This window comes from Neomonachus schauinslandi, chromosome 11, assembly GCF_002201575.2.
Source record: "Neomonachus schauinslandi chromosome 11, ASM220157v2, whole genome shotgun sequence".
Classification (NCBI taxonomy): Eukaryota; Metazoa; Chordata; class Mammalia; order Carnivora; family Phocidae; genus Neomonachus; species Neomonachus schauinslandi.
Window position 1 is genome coordinate 76,310,978 of NC_058413.1, and position 9,771 is coordinate 76,320,748.

The following is a 9,771-nucleotide window of genomic DNA, read 5'->3' on the forward strand; positions in this document are numbered from 1 at the left end:
CAGAATTCCATTACATATATAATAATGAAAAGGTATAATTGGAGAATGAAGCAAGATAAAGTAGATATTTTATTTCTTAAATTTCTTAAAATTTTCCTACACAATATGTTATGATTTTTCTCCTCATAAACAGGATAAAAAAGAAATGGCATTCTAACTATATTAAGATATAGCATATATGTTATTTTAAAATTTATCATGACTTGAAGATAGATTTGTATTCTCTAACATACCCTGGCTAGGGTAAAAGTCAGTTTTCTTCTAGTAGCTAATTATGTGTATCTTTTAGTAAAATGTTGTGTTCAGTATATTGAACTGTTGGGAGCCAATCTTTCTGATGGGCGAGAGGATTGATGGAATGAAAGCCCTGTAAGAGAGCACACATCTGGATGGTAGACATATGGCTTTTTTCAGATGATGACTTAGAACTACATCAGGACGCTGATCATTTTCTCAAAAGGAACAACCAAAAAATGCAGCCCACTGCAAAAAAAAAAAAAATCATTTTCTAAGATGGATTATTAATATCACACCTAATTCCAATAATATCCGTACGAGAAAAAAAAATCCCAGAGATGGGAAAGAATGCAACAGCGAGGGCGCCTGTGTGGCTCAGTTGGTTAAGTGTCTGCCCGCGGCTCGGGTCATGATCCCAGGGTCCTGGGATGGAGCCCACATTGGGATCCCTGCTCAGCGGGGAGCCTGCTTCTCCCTCTCCTCCCCGCTTGTACTCGCTAGCTCATCTCTCTTATGCTCTCTGTCACTAACTTTGTCTCTCTCTCTCTCAAATGAATAAAATCTTTAAAAAAAAAAAGAATTCAAGAGTGAGGCTGTAGGATAAGGGACATATATAGAGAAAGATATATATTTATATATGTAATATATTATATATCTCATATATTAATTTAACATATACTACATTATATATTATACATTATACCCAAAAACATCTGGTTTAGATGACTTGAGTGCTTAAAACATTCTTAAATTTCAGAATGATGAATAGTAAAGAAGAATTGAAATAGATGCTCTAAAAATTACTCAATATTATCTAAAACTACTGTACCTATAGAACATTTTTCAATTCACCACTGATCTCTAATTTTCCTACTTTTAAATTTTTTTAATTTTTTTTCATTTTCTTCAAAGGAAGAAATCATACATTATGTATTTGTACATAAACACCTTGTTAGGTATATAATGATATAATGATATTTAAATTATAATAAAGTAAACACAATCAATATAAGTCAAAAAACATAAAAATGAAAGCATGCACTTATGCTACTTTGAAATACAGAATAACATTAATTAAGGATTAGAAAAGTAGTACTTAATTTATATCATGCCTAAAAAAATATAACAGTAACACAATTAGGTAGATAGAGCATGAAATGAAACAATAGCCAGTCTAGCTTTTCTGTTGCTTTCTTAGGAAAATTCAGTTCAGTGCTTAGGACTCAAAATCTGATGAAGACAAATGATCTTATAGTCTTGAACTGGACAACATAAAAGTATGATACAGCTTTCAATTTTGCTCAAAGTAATGAGAGACACAGTGTGATAATCATCTTAATAGATGTGCTTGATGAAGGCCAGTAGAACAGGGACTTCAGGAGAATCCAGGCAGATGTGGATATTAAAGTCCTCTAGAAAAAAATATTTTAAAAGAAAGGACATGAAAATCTTGATTTCAAAGTGAAGTAAGATTGTCAAAATGTCTGGTTTTGATTCCAGGCTCTCCGTTTATAAGACTAGCAAAATTTACTTAACCTCTGATTATTATCTGTATAAATAGATTCAAATAGATTTAAAAATACAACTTTTTTAATGGTATTAGGATGATTAAATGAGTTATTATGCATAAAGTATTTAGAGCCCTGCTCTGTGCTGCAAGGGATTCTGAAAGTGTTCGTCATTGTTAATACTGAGTAGATGATCAGAACTAGAAGTAGAGATTGGTAAAGCAGTTGTAACCATTTGTCAAATGATATTTAATTGGAAATGGCTTTCTGGAGTGCTGTATTGAGAAGGATGATGGATTTAAGTCTGAGGAGGAAGGACTATAGTTATGTATATGATACATACGAAGATATTGTGGGGAACAGTGATGGTGCGTGTACCTTGTATTTGCCTATCTAGTTCTAAGACAGTGCGGGCAAAAGCCTAGAATAAAAACCAGTGAGTAGATGCAAATGCAGAATATGTAATAAAGGAGTGAAATCCAGTTTTGGGCAAATGCTTGGAAAATCCATAATTATAAAGGTATTTTAGGTTGCTATTTTTTAAGATTTTTGATTTGTGATAAAAACAATGGTGACTATCACATATCAACTTGTATATATAGTACAACTAGTTCAAGAACATACTTGTTCAAGAAAACTGATTATTCTCATTTCCTCCAAACTATACCATTCAGTGACATCACACGAATGGCTTGAAATCATCCATAGTTGGTGTATTTATACCACAGAACTTGTCAAATGTTACAAATTAAGGCTTTCTTATCTTTGGAGACTGGGTTAAATATTTGCCAGCACACCACTGGTTCTGTGGCTCACTGATGTGAATGGGCATAATTACATCTGTTAATCAATACAAAGAAAGATCTCAGAAATTATGTCCCTGCATTTATTATATAATGACATATTTTTATTTAGAAAACTTGAAATGGTGATTAATATGTGCCATGCGGTGTTTTAAGTATGAAATAGGTAATATAGGTAGAAATGTCAAATATTAGTAATTGTAGTTAATTTTACTCATGGAACTTAAAATACCATCGCAGAAAAACGCTATAAAAAAAACATGTTGTTTTTTCATCTTCTTATAAACCTTGAAATTATTGGGGTTCTGCAGTCGCAGGTCGCCTTGTCTTCAGGTCTGGAGGCCTGCCCTCCCGCGCCCGCCACCGTCATCTGGGAAACCAGCTGCAATAGACCGCTGACCCCCAAGCTGGTTTCATGGCAGCCATGAAGAAAAGTTTTGGGACCATTGGTGGGGGCAGTGGACCAGAGCACCAGCTCAACACGCTTTTTGGTGTTCAATTCCAAAACAGCCGAACTACTTAGTCATCATCAAGTGGAAATAAAACAAGAGTTTCCAAGAGTTTCCACCCAAGATGGGTGGAACAAGACCCTAAGGAAATTCGGCAGTCTGTCTATGAGTGTATAGAGAAAACATGTGAGAAACTTGGACAACTCAATATTGATATTTCCAACATAAAGGCTACTGGTGTCAGTAATCAGAGGGAAACCACTGTAGTCTGGGACAAGTTAACTGGAGAACCTCTCTACAATGCTGTGGTGTGGCTTGATCTAAGAACCCAGCAAACCGTTGAGAATTTTACTAAAAGAATTCCAGGAAATAATAACTTTGTCAAGTCCGACAGGCCTTCCACTTAGCACTTACTTCATTGCAGTGAACCTTTGTTGGCTCCTTGACAATTGAGAAAATTTCAAAAGGCTGTTGAAGAAGATAGAGTTCTTTTAGGGAGTATTGATTCGTGGCTTATTTGGAGTTTGACAGGAGAGGCCAATGGAGGTGTCCATTGCACGGATGTAACAAATGCAAGTAGGACAATGCTTTTCGACATTCATTCTCTAGAATGGGATAAAGAGCTTTGAGAATTTTTTGAAATTCCAATGAAAACTCTTCCAAATGTCTGGAGTTCTTCTGAGATCTATGGCCTAATGAAAGCTGGGGCCTTAGAAGGTGTGCCAATATCTGGGTGTTTGGGGGACCAGTCTGCTGCATTGGTGGGACAAATGTGCTTCCAGGATGGACAAGCCAAAAATATGTATGGAGTAGGCTGTTTCCTATTATGTAATACAGGCGGCAAGTATGTATTTTCTGAACATGGCCTTCTGACCACAGTGGCTTACAAGCTCAGCAGAGACAAACCAGTGTATTATGCATTGGAAGGCTCTGTACCTATAGCTGGTGCTGTTATTCGCTGGCTAAGAGACAATCTTGGAATTACAAAGACCTCAGAGGAAATGGAAAAACTTCCTTATAGCTAAGGAAGTAGTTGGTTCTTATGGCTGCTATTACATCCCCACGTTTTCAGTGTTATATGCACCTTACTGGGAACCTAGTGTGAGAGGGATCATCTGTGGGCTCGCTCAGTTCACCAATAAATGCCATATTGTTTTTGCTCCTTTAGAAACTGTTTGTTTCCAAACCTGGGAGATTTTGGATACCCGCGAGTGTGGAATTCCTCTTAGTCATTTGCAGGTAGACAGAGGAATGACAGCCAACAAAATCCTTCTGCAGATACAATGAGACATTCTGTATATCCCAGTAGTGAAGCCCTTGATGCCCAACATAACTGGCCTGGGAGTTGCCACAGTGGCAGGGGCTGCAGAAGGAGTTGAAGTTTGGAGTCTTGAATCTGAGGATCTGTCAGCGGTCACAACGGAGTGGTTTGAACCCGAGATCAACGCTGAGGAAAGTGAAACTCGTTACATACATAGAAGAAAGCTGTGATGAAGTCAGTGGGTCGGGTTACAACTCAGCCTTCGGAAAGTGGGGGCCCTGGTTATCCTCTGTGGTTTTCCCTTTTTTTTTTTTTTTTTTTTGTAGTGAGTAGCATGGTAATGTTAACTGGAGCAAGGTACATCTCAGGTATCCCATACATGGTAGCAACTCATGGATACCAAAGATGTGAGCTCTTTGCCTAATGAGACAACCCAGCGATTGTCTTTTAATGTGATGACACTCTTCAGAGACTCTGATTTTATTTATTAGCCACTTGCTGCATAACCCTCCAAGTAGACCTGTGGCTTGAAATAAAGAAAATGCAGCAGAAAGAATGCAATAGAAACATTTGGAGTGTTTTTTAACATCTAGCGTTAAGATTGCACCAGCCACCTTGGGAGCTGACCCCTCCTTTGCCATCCCGTCATGCCCAACTCCCTCTGAGATGGAGGAAGAATTCAGGTCCTTCACTGGAATCTTTCATCAAACACGCTTAAATGCTGATGGTCTAGGATTTGATTCTCTGCACTACACACACTTGACTAAGGCGTGATTACCAACCAGCTAAAATGAGTGGCTACTAAATTCTTAAGATGGAAATGTAGTGCTCTCATAGCTTAGATATTTTTCAGAAAGGTATTTGCCAAAACTACAGTTCTCCAGACATTTTACACGGTCTCAATGATTCACTGAATTGCTGTCGGGGTCTTTTAGGGAAGGGCACTTTTTCTTTTCTTTTTTCATCTCTCCTTTTTATATTTTTCACTTTGTATGTATAACATACATGCCTATATATTTTATATACTGTGGGTAGCCCATTTATAAATTAAGAGTACATTTTACATGATCTCACTAATTACACTGAATTTCTGTCTAGATCTTACAGGATAGAACACTTTTTTTTTTTCTTTTCATCTCACCTTTTTATATTTCTTACTTTGTACATATAACATAAATGCCTATATATTTTATATACAGAGGGTAGCCCATTTATAAATTCAGAGCACATCAAGTCAATCAGAGAAAGACATGTATCATATGACCTCACTGATATGAGGAATTCTTAATCTCAGGAAACAAACTGAGGGTTGCTGGAGTAGGGTGTGGGGTGGGAGGGATGGGGTGGCTGGGTGATAGACATTGGGGAGGGTATGTGCTATGGTGAGCACTGTGAATTGTGCAAAACTGTTGAATCTCAGATCTGTACCTCTGAAACAAATAATACATTATATGTTAAAAAAAAAAAGAAGAAGAAGAAGGAGATAGCAGAAGAGGAAGAATGAAGGGGAGGAAATCGGAGAGGGAGACGAACCATGAGAGATGATGGACTCTGAAAAACAAACTGAGGGTTCTAGAGGGGAGGGGGGTGGGAGGATGGGTTAACCTGGTGATGGGTATTAAAGAGGGGATGTTGGGCGCCTGGGTGGCTCAGTTGGTTAAGCAACTGCCTTCGGCTCGGGCCATGATCCTGGAGTCCTGGGATCGAGTCCTGCATCGGGCTCCCTGCTCAGCAGGGAGTCTGCTTCTCCCTCTGACCCTCCCCCCCTCTCATGTGCTCTCTCTCTCTCTCTCAAATAAATAAATAAAATCTTAAAAAAAAAAAGAGGGGACATTCTGCATGGAGCACTGGGTGTTATATCAAACAATGAACCATGGAACACTACATCAAAAACTAATGATGTAATGTATGGTGATTAACGTAACATAAATTATAATAAAAAAATAAAATAAAATAATAAATTCAGAGCACATCATATATGTATATTCAGTAGGTTATAATGGGGCTGGTCTTAAGTGGACCACTTTGTGTATAAATATTTTGGGAAAAACACTGTATACATTTTTGGGCAATAGTTATGCATATTTACAAGGAGAAACTTTTTCATAAAGAGTCAGCACTTAAAGTATATGTTCTATGTCAATAAAAGAAAATATACTTTATTGAGACTTCAACTATTTTTCTTATACCTTACCTTTTTATTTAATTGTTTTAGCTGGATATATGTTTCTTAAAAAAAGGAAAAGACAAAAAGCCTGTGGAATAGTATGGTAAATATTGTTTTCAAACAAGCACTAGCCCACATAAAGTTATCTTCCTTTGACATAATTTTAGACATATTTGGGATTCTTTTGAGGAGATAGCAAAAAAGTTTAAACACGTAAGAAGAAGAAAACCTTAGGAATAAAGCCAAGAATATCTTTGTATCTAAATATGTTAGTATAATTTCTATTTGGGATCAAAGAGAATTATCTCCACTGTCAGAGTACAACTGAAGAAATGTTTGCAATTAGAAATGGCTTCCAGTGAAACCAAGAATTTCTCAAAATATTTAGTATTACATGTTATAAAAACTTACCTAGTCTAGTGTCTTAATGTCAATTTTTTAAAATCTTAAAATTAATTTCTGTTTATTACAAGTAAGAAAATACTGCCTCCTGGGTCTCCGAGGTGGCTCAGTCGGTTAAGCGTCTGCCTTAAGCTCAGATCATGACCAAGCCCCTCATCGAGCTCCCTGCTCAGTGGGGAGTCTGCTTATCCGTCTGCCTCCCCCCACCTCCCGGCTTATGCTCTCTGTCTCACTCATTCCCTCTCTCTCAAATAAATAAATAAATAAATCTTAAAAAAAAAAATACGGCTGCCTAATATTTTCTTCAACCAGTGCTGAAAATGGGTAAAATATATATATATTAGTACAAAAGGTTTTGTTTTGTTTGGAATTAATGGTATCTTGCATTTTCAGTTCTGATGGTGCTGTTTCTAAATTATTGAATCTACTTGGGTTTTCTTGATGCAGCGGCCCCTTGAGTGACAAAAATATTATAGAAAGGTACCGTGAAATTATTACTTTCTAATGGGGGTACTTTTAATCATAATTATGTTTCTACAAAGGTAAGTTGAGTTAATTGTAAATAATTGTTAAATTACTTCAAATAATTTTAAGATCACATTAATTTTCTATAAATTACAATATTTATAAGTGTTTGAAACTGTGCACATTGGTATTTAATGATAAATTGACTTAAAATAAATTGACTCCTCATTCTTAAAAAACAAACAAAACAACAAAACCTTGAAATTATTGGAATGGAATGTCTAGGATAAAATGTGAATTTCCTAGCCCTGGAGAGAATCAGGGTTGCTTTGCCATGGCATTTCACCAATCATGAAAAATTGTCACTGTTATTTATAATTTTCTATTTTTTTTTTCCGGTAGTAAGATACTGATTTAGCTGACAGAATTTCCTTCCTCTCTTCATCAGAAAGAACAGAATCTTTATGTGAACTGTATGGTTTATAGAAAAAGATGACACAAAGGGTCAAAAAGCTGCCTTCAATTGGAGTGCTAAGGTATTTGTGCTGCAGATTAACCTGGTTAATGCTCAAAATGCAGTGTCCCTGCTGAGTTTCACATGCTGATATCAGTATGAGCTACAGGCCAAAAGCTGCCTTTCATATTATGGCCTTTGCCATTATATACCTGATCTGGAAAAAATAAGTGTCTTTGCAATTATTTTCAAATTTGATTTCTTTCCCTAAGGTGTGGATCTCTTTCATTTAATATGTGTTTGTGAATATGTTTTATCCACTAAATAGTGTGTTGGGAAAAATCTCTTAATATAAAAATGTTTTAGCCAGTGTTTAGGTCTCAAAGCCAATTCAGAGTTTAGAGAGGAAGAGTGTGGAATAAAGAAACAGTTAAGGATTATTAGAGATAATAATGGGAGCTCAGTTAATATGATACAGGTATACACAAAGAGCATCCTGGGCATTGAACTGCAAGTTATTAATTAGCATCTACGGGCACTTGTCATAAAGGATATAAGGAATTTATACTAAAGATGAATAATAAGACTGGCCTCTGGCTTTGAGAAATCATACCTGTGGGGGGGGGTGTCAACCATGATGTATTCTCTGAAACAGATAAAAAGCGTTCATAATCACCAGCAAGAGCTCTTTCTCTTGCCCTAGTACAATGGGATTGTACCTAGACCTCCTAGCGAAAGAAATGGGTATTTCACCCTGAGTCTGAATTTGTGAATCATTTCAGTCCTGCTAATCATGCTCCTTTCTCTATTTTCCCATTCATCCAGATACCCAGATCAAAACTTAAAAATTATCTTGTATTGCCCTCTTGCCTTCAGTATTCTAGTAACAATTTGTTAGTTATGACCTCAAAATGAATCCTGAATTCATCTGAGTCACCATCTCCACTTCTCATCCCCCAGTAGACACCACCAGTGTGGTATGTCTTTAGTGGGCTGCTAGAAGAGCCACCTGACTGGTTGCTCTAGTTTTGCTCTTGGCCCTCTCCCTCAAAAATTAATTTTCCACATCATGTTCAGAACAATATTATTTTCTTTCTTTCTTTCTTTCTTTCTTTCTTTCTTTCTTTCTCTCTCTATCTTTCTTTTTTTCTTCCTTCCTTCCTTCCTTCCTTCCTTCCTTCCTTCTTTCCTTCTCTTTCTTTCAGAGTGTGTGGGCTAAGGGCAGTGAGGGAAGGAGAGAGAGAATCTTAAGCAGTCTCCATGCTCAGTGTGGAGACCGACATGGGGCTTGATCTTATGACCTTGAGATCATGACCTGAGCCAAAATCAAGAGTCGGATGCTTAACCAACTGAGCCTCCCAGGCACTTCCAGAGCAATATTTTTTAACAGGTATTTAAAATATTTAATATTGAACCCAATATATTTAACATGACCAATAAAACCCTACATGAGCTGTCCTCTACTCACCTGTCCCTCATCTGTAACCATTCACCTTTCTCCAGCCCTGTAAGGTCCAGTCACATTCCTTAGCTGGCATGTCAATCTTGATCTTCCATTAAGATTTTGCTTCAGCCATCTCTGGATGGCTCTTTTCTACTCAAGCTTCTACTCACTGTGGCCTCCTCCATAAAACTTCCCTGATCGTACAACTCTTATCCCTCTCCCTGCTTGTTTTCCTCATAACACTTATTGCTCTCTAATTTTTTTTAATTTTCTTTTTTATATTATCATATTTGTCATTTAAAGCAGGCATTTTGTTGGTCTTATATGCTGCTATATCACCAGTACTTAAAAAAAGTGCCTGGCCCATATCAACCTTCCATAATATGTTAAAGATTGAAAAAACAAATAAATACTGTTTAGGAAAAAAGAAAAATAAGCCACTGACTCATTTGGGGAGTTGTAGTATGTTGTAATCAATGAGAGGAAGACAGTTAGATTTAAACTTTAGGGCAGGGGCACCTGGGTGTCTCAGTCAGTTAAGCGACTGCCTTCAGATCATGACCTCAGGGTCCTGGGATCGA

General features: G+C 36.9%; 1 pseudogene; it reads left to right on the top strand.

The window, feature by feature from the left end:
• The first annotated feature begins 2,963 nt into the window (after positions 1 to 2,963).
• On the top strand, positions 2,964 to 4,682 carry LOC110571006 (annotated as a pseudogene).
• The last annotated feature ends 5,089 nt before the right edge of the window (positions 4,683 to 9,771 follow it).